Raw genomic sequence first — 13298 nt, 5'->3', positions numbered from 1 at the left:
GATTCTTCCCAAGAACTGACCAGAACCGCTGGCGCCATCGAAGAATCCAGCTGCCATGGACACCAGTAGGCACCGGTCGACCATTTACCGTGACCGAGGGGAGGGACATTGAAGCACGTTGCTGGGGACATGTTAATTATAATGCAATTAGTGGTCTGCGTACGTAGAAACCAACATATCACACCCCATCAAATATCAACATGTCTAGTTTAACACTAGTTTTGTCTAGTTAAACTTGAAAGCCTGCTAGAGCTCGACTGTGACTGGGCCTGTGCATGTGCATTGGACTTGTAAGTGTCCTTAAGGTAAACATGAATAATTTAAATGATAATTTAAAAACATAAAATAAATCCTTGAAGGATAGAATTGTTTTACATCCATGGGCTCAGCATTCAGTACAACCTTGGAACAAGCCTACATCAAACATGTGGATGTGTGATCACAATGCACGCCATTCAACTGTTGCAGAATCTATATACATGGTGCTCGTTGGGGGTGCAGGCACTGTCGGCCTTAACTCACCTGCCCGGCTCGTTGGTACATCTGTAGAAAGAGTGAGTGAGTTTAGTTTTACGCCGCTTTTAACAATATTCCAGCAATATCACGGCTGTGGACACGAGAGAAGGGCTTCACACTTTGTACCCATGTGAGGAATGGAGCCCTTCGGCGTGACTCACGAACGCTTTAATCACCTGGCTACCCCATCGCTCTAGTTATGTAGAAGACGTGATGCTGTCGTGTCATTATATATCTATACAACCACATGTCCGTGTATTTTCCTATTGGTCCACAGGACAATGTAAATATCATTATATACTCTATACACTAACTCGCACACGATGCTGCCCTCGACGTCTAGCCATGGCTCTCATTATACAATATTAGTTGCTTCGCACTGTCTGTGGCATGTCCCCAGTTGACCCTCATGTGCAACGCCGGTACTAGCCTACAACCAACGTATACTGATGCAGTGGTTTGATACCTGTCTACAGCTCACATCTCCCTCATAGTGGACTAACAGTTTATATATTCCAAATAATTGCTTGACATCCGATTACAGCTCATATATTTTGAATACTAGTCTAACATCTGATTGAAACTCATATATGTTAAATAATGGCTTAAAACCAGTCTACAGATCACATACACACAGCTTACATCTGTCTTGCATCAGTGTGTAGTTAGAAATCTGAACTCTTTAAATGAGTGGGAAAATTTGCATTAATCATGATCTTATTTCTCGTTAAAGTCCCGAAGTCTATTATCTGTAATTTTCCTCAAATAGGAATCTAGGTCTAGACGGCGTAATCACCACACTATTGTGAATGTGAAACATTGTCGGTGTGTACTCTACAAATGATTATTGCTCGATCATCTACATCAGACAGCTTGACTTAACTGTGCCATAAGTTGCAGCAGAGGGAAATAACTAACTTCCCGAGTCTTAAGTGACGGTTAAAATACCATAAGGAGTCGATATTACCATTAGTTACAATATAGCACACTTTGGCAGGCAGGTATTATGGACATATAACGTACTCTGACAGCCGGGTATTATGGACATATAATGCATTTTGAAAGACAGGTATTATGGACATGTAACATACTTTGACAGTTAGGCATTCTGGGCATATAACACACACGTGAATGCATGTCGCCTCATAAGTACAGTAACCTTGAACGGGTCACTGTACCTTAAACCGTGAAGATCCGGGTTAGAATTTATCCTCAGTAACGTAGCTTGTTCTGAGAGACTAATGGGATCGGGTGGTCTTGACACATGTCATTGTATGTCAACAGCGTCGATCAATGTTAAATTTATTGACACCTGGAGTGTCTGGTCCGGACACCATTATTTACAGACCGACGCCATGTAGCTGGTCTATTGTGGTGTGCGGCCTAAAATTAACCTCATTCTCCCAATGACCTCTTTTCACCTCAACCGACATATATACCGGTTTAAACCAAACATGCATGAAATCCAACTGTCATTGCAAAGTTGCAACAGAGCGCCGTTTGCAAAACATGACTTGAAACATCTGATTTTAACAAATACTCTGGCCATTATTTTATCAACATAGCATGTTTAGGATTGGGATGATGTGAAATCTTTGTGTCCTTCGAGTTTAGGAATGTTCACGACGGCGTCTCCAGACTTTATGCCTACCGTCCGCGAGTCTGGATTCATCGCTAAAGACTCTCTGGGTCATTCGGTGGTGACGTTGGGCCACCGCAGACGATGACCTTGGTGAAACGGCGTCAAAATTGGCCCACGATATGGACGTTGAGAATGGAGATGGGCAGCAAGCAAACGATTTCGAATGGTCTGTGAGGACAGTCGACCTCTAAACATCTCAGCCCTGGTTCGTGTAGCCGGCAGAAATCTGTCACGTAGGTGACGTCGGAACATTTGACGGTCTTCTGCTCGTGACGTCACACGTGGACCTTGGTCGATCAGAAGTGGTGCCAGTTTGTTGAAAACGACCTCGCAAGTCATATACAGTGCGACGGCTGCATCCCATTGCTCACGTCAATAACTGATCTTACCGCGTGCAAGATGCCAGCGGCACGATCGATTGCACGTACAATACCCGATTTGGCACTAACGTCATTAGCACGACGGATGGATGGGTTTGAGTGGGTTTTGCTAACGTTAGGGATCCCATTTCGGATACATAAATGTATCATCAGAGAAAAATTATTCACCATTTTTTAAAATTACATTTTGTGAACTTTATTTTTTTACTTAGTATAGCTCGAATATTGCTTAGTGTGGCGTTAAACGACAAAACCAATCAAATTGATCTGCAGAAGCACGCCTTTAGTAGTGTCATCACTAGACATTTGTACATAACTGCCTGTCAGAAGTGAAATATACATCATATCTGACAGAGCACCAGGATATGGCTGTTATATGTATACAGTGTTGATGTGTTAATACCTGCAGGTAAACAAACTATTAACTGCTGCTGTATAAAACTACACAGAACACAAGTATAGCATGTAAACTATCTCGTGTAATATAGATGTATATTTCATCTCTGCTTAGTTATTTATATCACAAAATAAATTCAGAGGAACAGATATTCTTGTTGCAATAAAACGTATGGGATAAGAGATTAATTATTGTAATCTCGGGAGTTTTGTTGATACAAACCTATCCCATGTACATTTCATACATACATTAACGGTTATGATAGAAACAAACTACAGTTTGTTAACAGTTTGAATGTGTTCCATTTCTCATTACCATAAAACAACTGCAACCCATTTTGGCGATGAGGAATATTAGGTGATTCTATTAGTGTTATTGGCATGTGCTGGTTTTACATCAAAACACATACATGCACGTGGCTCTGCTTCATATTCTCTTTATTTCCACTATCACTTGGCACACATGTTTCATTATTTAAATATGGAGTTGTAAAAGTAGAACTTAGAAAAAAACCATTAAATCATTGTATTTACTTTGTGTTTTTGAATACTGTGCCTCAATTTACGGTTTGTAAACCATCCTGAGCCGCGAGATAATCTCAGCCACCGTATCGTTTCCAAATTCCAAAGTCAAACAATGATTTCTTTGTCATCTCACATAATTAGGCGTTTCCCCTCAGATACATTTACATACTGCATGGCCAGTGTATACCAACTTTCTCTCTAGAAAGAAGTTGGAACGGTTCCTCCAATACATTGAATAAATAAAGATCTTTAACATGACCTGATTGTGGAGTTTGATCCCAAAACTGTTCACTGCCTTCTCACAAACCCGGCAGTCAAACTGTACAAGGCCAACTTTGTCATCGAGGTGATGAACTGATGAATAGAAATGTCCCTTCCTTAATTTGTGCCATTCATGGATTACTGTGTCAATGTCCGTGCACATTTTTATGACCTCTTCGAAAAGACAAATTGCAAAATTTCTTTAGATTGTATAACAGACTGAGTGACTAACGAAAATACACAGTTGGTGTTTCGGAATAGTATTAAGTATGAATATAGTAAATGTGTTGTTTAGGTGTGGTGTTTTGTCAACATGTACTCACAGGTTGTGACTTATACGCAACAATCCAAAAATATCAGACGCGTACTTTCTTTTGTAGGTCAGTTTTAATGCATACGTTCGATATTACCCTCCCATAATAATGCACTTTATTATAAACTACCGGGCAAAAGAAGAAAAGATACCAAGTCGAAATCACTGAATATTGCTGTCTGTCCCCAAAAACAAGAAATAAAGCCATGACACTCAAAACAAACAAACACACATTAATACAGACAATAGCACCATGCATCAGTTAGCCATGTACGTATGGTTGAGTCGTTTCACAAAGGGGGCCATTTTATACTCACATGTATCTATTTAATGGTGATTACCGTCGTATTTCGTAAGATGGAATAATGTTGTATTTATCACCGTATAAAAAACAACAACATAAAGGCATACTGTATTATGTAATGTAATAAAAAAGTATTCCCATTTCTCATTTCAGTTCCTACTGCTTGATAAGTATTAGATGAGCCATGATCTGACAAATGACCTCAATTTGCATATATGGGAACGCCCTATAGAACATTCCTTTCGAAACAAGAGGGAAACAGGTTGTCGTCTAAATTTCAAAGTTCAATTTCCTCGTGCGAATCGTGTCGTGGTGGTGTCTTGCTGAACTAAATCGCTCTACGAGACACGTGTTAAACAGTAGCGGTAATGATTTTACTCCACGATCAACATGTATTGCCAATCTACCTGTAGCAACCAAGTGTATTCGTCCAGATTACTTGCCCCGCCTGCTTGTCACAAACGCGTTCGCAGCGTTGGCTGATCTAATACTTGTCAAGCAGTAAACATCTTTTTGGTATGTGCGTTTATATCGTGTCTTAGACTACCAACTATTGTTTGAAGTGAACATATGTTACTGAAAAAAGTTCATGGTAAAAAATTATAATATAATGAAATGGAGCCCCGAGACTTCCTTCATTTTCATTTTGAAGCTAGGGGAATCTAGACTTGCCACATTTTTTATACTTGCATGGGCTTTCTTGGATATATTTGCGAGATTAGACTGTCAGACATTGACAACAGACAACAGACTCACGCTTGAGACCCCGATATCTGGTACTTTACACGATTATTCCTATAATGATAACAAAAACGTGTTTTGTTTTACGTAACTGCGGACAGACAAAGGCGACCCCATGTTTATTTCATGTTATGCCTGCCTGACATTTCCTTTTTGCACATCCATCCATGAGTGACCCTGGAGCATAAGTCTTTATCCACTGGCTGTACAATGCCAAACCTACCCATGATCACATAGTGCGGAAATAGGTCAGTATTATCTATTTCATCTTAGCCAGAAACGACGAATAAAGGTAAGGCTTTCAATAAAATCTTACAAGATGTATAATCTTCAAATCCTTCGGTATCCTATCCTATATAAAATACATGATTTTGTTATTTGGTACCATCCCATCACCCTTATTTCACTCCCTATATCTCTTCCTCTCTATGATGATTGGCTAGTTCCCAAATTGAGAAAGCTATATTTTGAAACAGCTGATGAAGAACAAATTGTATGAAATCCTAAGTGGCAGTAGTGCTATTACAGACTGTGTTCTGTATTGATCAGTAGCACTTAAACGTATGTATACTGGTGAATTAAAAACTTCTTTTCTATCGATGCATTTAAGCAGGCAGGATTTTCTACGAGCTGAATATCTGCAAGGCCCAACATTAATACTTTGCAAATCCTCTACCTAATTGTCAAACCATTTCTCTGCCACCGTTTGTGTTTGGAAGCAAGTTTGGTGATTATGCGATGTCATCGTATGTGGGGGACTATTTCTTTCATATAGAGTAAATGGCTATTTGAGACTAATAGAGACAATCGTATCTACACTCAGAAAGTATATTTAAATAAGTTTTTTTTTAAAACAAGTAAATGTTCGACAGATTTTCATAGCCTTTTTACACGAAGCATGGTAATAAAACATGCTATTGATTTTGTCTTAATTATATCCTGTTGTGGCTTTTGTTCCGAAATTTTCGTTGATAATACAATAATGTACATTTCATTTATGTGTACGTACTTAACAGCGCCTTCACAAGAGATCCATCCAATCTCATTTTTCCCAAGCACACAGTACAGTAGGGACAACAGTATCGTCAATTAGGAACAGATGCCAATCAAATGCCAATTTTAGTTTCCAATATACTTGAAAGCCATCAACACAGCTTTGGAAACGTTTCTGTTTCAGTGTATATGAGCATAACATCTCGTCTGTAAAATGAACATAGTTTACAGAAAGAAGCTATTCCTAGATTACGAATGATCAAATATAAAACAGCCCAAAGACAGTCTTCGTTTTCCCGAAACTATGGCTATCTGTACTTGTCACATGTTCTAGACTCGCATGATCTGTACTGGGTATATTTGTTTCAGCCTCTGTATGACAAACTCAGACTTCTGGTTTCCTCTATAGCTGCTCCTCTAATGTGAATCTGCATTGTCTGACTCTTTTGTCCCAGGGCGTTGGGGTAGCCTAGTGGTTAAAGCGTTCGCTCGTCACGCCAAAGAGTCAGGTACGATTACCCACATGGGCACAATTTGTGAAGCCCATTTTCTGGGGTGCCCCGCCGTGATATTGCTGGAATGTTGCTAAATGCGGCGTAAAACTAAAGTCACTCACTCACTCTTTTGTGCCAATTGACAATACACAACGTTTTCAAAATACAAAATACACGTGTTGGTGTTTTTTTACAAACAATAAAATACGTGTAGTATTATAATTTTTATAGAATGATAACAAAGCATAATCATTAGTATAATTGCAATATACGTCTGTCACTTTGAGTGGGGTTGAGGCTTGTTATATTTTATGCCAATTTGATCAGTATTTCTGTGACGTCATTGCTATTGTGGATGAACAATTTGTGACACACGCTACGGCTATGTTTGTCAAATCAGCGATAATAATCAGAATGCTCTTGGATTTGAACCCCCTATTGGTGCATCCTTTAATGCCCAGTGGAAGCACCCATAAACACAGAAGACGCAATATTACAGTCAACAATTACATAGCTGACAGTGAATGTTTCAGTGAAAGATCCATCTCCGTAGTATGTATTTTTTTCATAATTTTAGTGTGGGTAAATGTAATCACCAAGAGCTTGGTTCCGTTTGTGACACAATCCGTGTGAACGATGCATGTGAATCTGGCATCCATGTGAATCACTAACAGTGAAATGTCTGCCACAGTGTCTACACATCTGGTAAAACCTTGAGTTGTGGAGCAACACAAAAAAGCACGCATTGCGTTCCGTACCCGTGTGGAAATAATAATGGGATAAAACTAACATAAAAATAACTTAGTTTTTCGAACGTTCCAGAACGCCATTAAAAGTGATCTAAGCCAGGTAAATCACTGAAATCAATAATTTGCAGAGCCTTAATGCTCCAAGACGCAGTCACGTGACATATCAGAAACGCCGTCCCTATGGGACAACGTCTTTCATCTCCATCACCACAATCGTCGTCTTTGATGTTGTGGCTCACGTAACCGGCGTTTCATGTGGTCAGATTGGAACCTACTTTAGCTGATATTATAGTATGGCCTTTCTGTACAACTTTATAACAACATGATTGACACCTTCAAGCTATATCACAAGTGTCCTTGTTGTTTATCTAAAGTACTGAGCGATGCCGTGGGCAGCTTTGATGATACAACAGCATATATTACGATGGATTGTAGCTGATTACATTTGGTATTAATGTTTTTATGTGTGTAACACACTTGCACAAATGCCTCTCTTTCACATCTGCAAAGGAAACAAAATATTCAATAACCACACTCTAAAATACCTTTAATATTTTAGGCAAAGGCAATGAAATGTATCTTGTAACAGACCCCTCGTGTTAATTTTGTTCCGTATGAGTAGAGACGCTGTTGTCGACTCATATCGCCCTAACATTCGAAATGAACTAATGCATAAATAGACGAGCCATTATCCTGACGTTAAGCATGTGGAGAGATTTCTCTACAAACTGAGACATGGGGAACTATAACAACACTGGATGAAACGTAACGTTTCACATTGTTTTTGCATCTGTTTCGATCTTCGCGTTTGTGTGCTAGTGTATTGCACATTCCACAAACCTCACCGTTGTGTGTTTCTTACAGTGTCCTAAAAGTCATCTCTACTGCTGTGACCGGCAGTGACTTGAGTGAATGGGCGATTCCACGTTACATGCCCCTCACAAACAGTGTTTTAGTTATGTCACGTTATGTCGGGTTGATGTTAGGGGTAAACTGTTCTTAAGTACCTTTTCCACTTTAGTGAAACCTTTGAGCAAGATGAAATATGATATATCATGAGTGTCGCAACGGGACACCGGTCAACCAATTAAACGCGTTGTAACCCGGAAAGGATAGAACCAGGGTATGACGTGGCAAGCGAACGCTTTAACCCCGAGGCCACCTAACCCAGAATGAGAAGAATAATACTTCGTTCCCACAGTCTGTAATTGATCGAGTCTAGACCAGACAATCAGCTGTTTAACAGCATGAGCATCGTCCACCTACGATGATATCTGTCAACCAAGTCAGTGAGTCTGACCACCCATTCCCTTTAGTAGCCTTTTATGACAAGGTTGCCGGAGTGCAGTTCTAACCTTGACCTTCTACACTACTTACCTTGAATAGTGCTATCATTAAATATCTGAAGCAAGCTATCGTTTCAAATACTTTGGTGTTGCTAATTATTTCTTGAAGTGGCACCTGGCACGCCAGATCCTAAGATATTTGATGATTACACTTTTGTACTTGTTGTCATCCTACTTTGTGTTTGGCACCAAGCGAATAAGATAGGGATGGTTGAGCCGTAAAGTATAAAGCATCCAAAAGCCAATAAACTTTTGCCGGTAAACATGAACGTTTCCACGCCACCCTTATCCCTCTTTTTATGTAGAAAACCACCTTCTGGTTATAATCCATTTTTTTCTATCATGTTCTTCAATACCAAGAAGACCGTGTGCAATCGTACATCTATCTCACTGTGTAAAGTGCCGGAAAGCGTAAGGATACACGTGTGATCTGAAGCAAGATGGAGGTGTTTAACGTGATGACCAGTCCAAGAAATGCCCGGCTCTGAAGGACTCATCCAGAGCTTGAAGGAAGAGAAAATTAAATGTCAACAAAGTCACGATAATATTGATATGATGGTGAAGCCCTTAATATCACCATGTCAACATGGGTGTTTGATAAGGCTAGTAGAAAGCTACATCAAAGCGGGGCACGCTTTTGTTACTGGATGTGTCTTAAGTATTATAACTTTTCCTTATTTTCCAGCATGCCCGAACAACCACATAGGAGAGACGAGCGTGGTCCAAGCACGCAACGAGCATTGACCCAAATGCCCCAACAAGAATAGACAAGCCGGTCACTGGCTTTCATTGCCGTCGATGTTGTATGTCTAAACAATTTTGTCTCCTAAAACAATCCCGATCACAGTTATAACGAGGAGCAGGGCCGATGTACTGGGATGCTAAGAGGTTTGATCGAAGAAAGCAGACACAGGTAATATTCCCCGTGGACGTGTTGCCCGTCGACGACGTGGCCAAGAGTAAAGTTTCGATTATATTTCAACGATCGCACATAATGGGAAACATATTTCAACACAGTCTGACAGTTCGCCCGTTGTGCAACTGTTTACGACCGACCTGTTAAAGCTAGGTGTTAGGCAGTAGCCATGAAAGATCATATTCACACTTGGGTGTCCTGTTCGTAGTCAAGACCACTAGACATTAAGATATAAATATTTCAATACAAGTATGTGTGGTTGCTCTTTATATTATTAAATATACCAGTAAAGTAATGTGTTCATTCCCTTACTGTTGGTAGAATTGGTGTTCAAAGGTAAAAGTCTTTGTGGTTAGGTAGGTATGTCTGTAGAGAAAGTATATATACACTTTCCAGTACTTTTTGTACAATCTCTAAAAAAGTCAAGAAGTTCTTAACGTGTACCTAAAACACTGTAAAATGCCAAATAGGCTAAACTGCTATAAACAGGTTAATACTTAGGCAGAAAATGTTTTTTTGAATTTGGATTGTTTTCAATATTTTGATCTCAAAAGAGTTCTTTTGTTTTCATCCGCTTTTTTTATTTTCACGGTTTTATAAATTGACTTTTAAATTGTTTTGTCCTGGACGAAATTGACAAAACAATACACTGATGGTGACGGGTGAACACATGAATATCTACACTAAAATTCCCCCAAATCTACCAAATCTAAGACAAAAATAAAACAATAACACAAGTGATTGCTCTGAGTTGGTTTACGAGTAAAAGAATTAAATGTTTAAAGCAAACTAAATGCAATGTTTGTCTGCGGTTGTGTTGCCGATCAGACATAGCAATTGGTAACAGATTACCTCAGCCAAATACATTAATGTCGGAATTAATGTAAACCAATTATTTAATTTCTGAAATTAAAGCTGTTGAAACTGTAACCCGAAACACCCAAAACATATTATCGTATTGTGACGAGCCCTTAATTGGAAACCTCTCAAAACATGTCGTATTATGACCAGCCCTTAATTATTTCTCTACCCACCAAAGTATTTTAAGTGTGTCGTATCCTTTCGGGCGTAATGTTTTTTGGGCATAAAGTATTGAAATTGTGGAATCTTTTTACCTACCTACCTACCTACCCACCTACCCACCTACCCACCCACCCACCTACCCACCTACCCACCTGCCTACCTACCTACCCACCCACGCACCCACCCTGTGATCGGGATTGTTTTAGGAGACAAAATTGTTTAAAAAATTGACATACAACATCGACGGCAATGAAAGCCAGTAACCGGCTTGTCCATTCTTGTTAGGGCATTTGGGTCAATGCTCGTTGCGTGCTTGGACCACGCTCGTCTCTCCTATATGGTTGTTCGGGCATGCTGGAAAATAAGGAAAAGTTATAATACTTAAGACACATCCAGTCACAAAAGCATGCCTCGCTTTGATGTAGCTTTCTACCAGACTTTTGAAACATCCTTGTTGACATGGTGACATTAAGGGCTTCACCATCATATCAATATTATCGTTATTTTGTCTAGCTCTGGACGAGTCGTTTAGAGCTGGACATGTCTTGGAGTGGTCATCACGTTAAACACCTCCATCTTGCTTCAGATCACACGTGTATCCTTCCGCCTTCCGGCGCTTAACGCAGTGTAATTGACATAAGATTGCACACGGTCTTGTAGTTATTGAAGTACGTGAGACAGGAAGCTATTATTATAACCCAAAAGTGGGTATCTACAAGAAAGGGTTTCAGGGTAGATTGGAAACGTTTATTGCTGGCTTTTTGATACTCTAGAATGTACCAAGCACCAAAACTGGGCAGGAGAAAAGAAGTACAGACGGTCATTGTTCAAGCAAGCTAACGCCTGTCAAACCTTTTAAATCCTGAGATAGTTGATCTCAATAGTTAGACAACAAACAAACAAACAAAGCAATTATTTAATATGCTTCGCATACGCTTTAACATTCTGGGTGAGGTGGGCGGTGTTAAAGCGTTCGTCCGTCATGTCATATCCTGGTTCGATCCCTTCTGGATACTACAATACACATAGTATCAGTGATAATCATAGAAGCGCTCACACAGAGATAAACGCGCACAGGTACTATTTGCATTCTTTTTCATATTCACCACTCATACTTACAGGTGCAAATACATACTACCACAACGACAGATGTACGTACATGTGCAAATATATACAAAAAGAATCGCAGTCAAACCAACACACACACAACAGCAACAACCACACACACACACACACCTACATTCACACACACACACACACACACACACACACACACACACACACACACACACACACACATAGAGAGAGGGGGGGGGGAGGGAGGGAGAGTCTCACGTCATAGTATAGCTAATAGTTTTCACTGGTATCGTGATATGGGCTAGAATAAGTAGCTTTCTGGAGGTCTGTCCTTTTCATACTTTCTGTAAGTTCTTAATGTATTTCCGTGTTGAATATTTCCACTTTGTAAACAGTTGGTGGATAAAGAGCTACACTTCGTTGCCATTGCCAAACAAACTAAAGGTATTTTAGAGACTGTTTCTTTAACATTTTGTTTCCAGCAGATGTCAAAGCAGGTCCATTTGTGCAAATATGTCACATATTTAAGAAGTGTTGATGTCAGATATAATCCGCTACGGTCTCTTGTAATCTATGCCGCTGAATCGTCAAAGCTGCCCACGGCATCGCTCAATGCTTTAGATAAACAACAAGGACACTTGTGATATAGCTTTCCTTTTAAGATTTCAATCATGTCGTTATTAAGTTGTACAGAAAGACTGTAGCTAATATAGGTTCCAATTTGACCACATGAAACGCCGGTTACGTGAGCCACAACATCAAAGACGACGATTGTGGTGATGGAGATGAAAGAGGTTGTCCCATAGGGACAGCGTTTCTGATATGTCACGTGACTGCGTCTTGGAGCATTAAGGCTCTGCAAATGTATTGATTTCAGTGATTTACCTGGCTTAGATCACTTTTAATGGCGTTCTGGAACGTTCTGGAAAAACTAAGTTATTTTTATGTTAGTTTTATCCCATTATTATTTCCACACGGGTACGGAACGCAATGCGTGCTTTTTTGTGTTGCTCCACAACTCAAGGTTTTACCAGATGTGTAGACACTGTGGCACGCATTTAAATGTCAGTAATTCAAATGGATTGCAGATACGCATGCATGATCCACACACGGATTGTGTCATAAATTGACCAGATCTCTTGGTCCATTACGCTCACCCACATCCTAAATCCTGTTTTCATTAAAACAGAGAATTATCAACATATTGAATTGGTCTTAGATCGTGAAATGTACAGCGTTTTTGTTGACTGTAAGGTTGTCACAAACAAATATTGCGTCTTCCATTGGGCGTAAAAGGATGAGATGCTCGGGGGTCGAATCCAAGAGCATTCTGATCATTATACCCATATAACAACCATACCCATAGCATATTTCACCAAAGAATTTCATCACCTTAAATCCACATTACGTAATGACGTCAAAATAAATACCGTTCAGATTGGTAGAGAATAGAACAAACCTCAGTCTGGTCCCCTCTCTCCGAAAAAACAAATGTATTTCTCAGATATAACATACATATGTTTTATTGTAATTCTTAAAAAATAAAAATGAAAAATACACGTATTTTATGTGTAAAATTATAACACAAAATGGTATATCATATGTCTAAAAGATTGTGTAAT

This window comes from Haliotis asinina, chromosome 15 (assembly GCF_037392515.1).
Source record: "Haliotis asinina isolate JCU_RB_2024 chromosome 15, JCU_Hal_asi_v2, whole genome shotgun sequence".
NCBI classification, from domain to species: domain Eukaryota; kingdom Metazoa; phylum Mollusca; class Gastropoda; order Lepetellida; family Haliotidae; genus Haliotis; species Haliotis asinina.
This window is presented reverse-complemented; position numbering follows the sequence as displayed.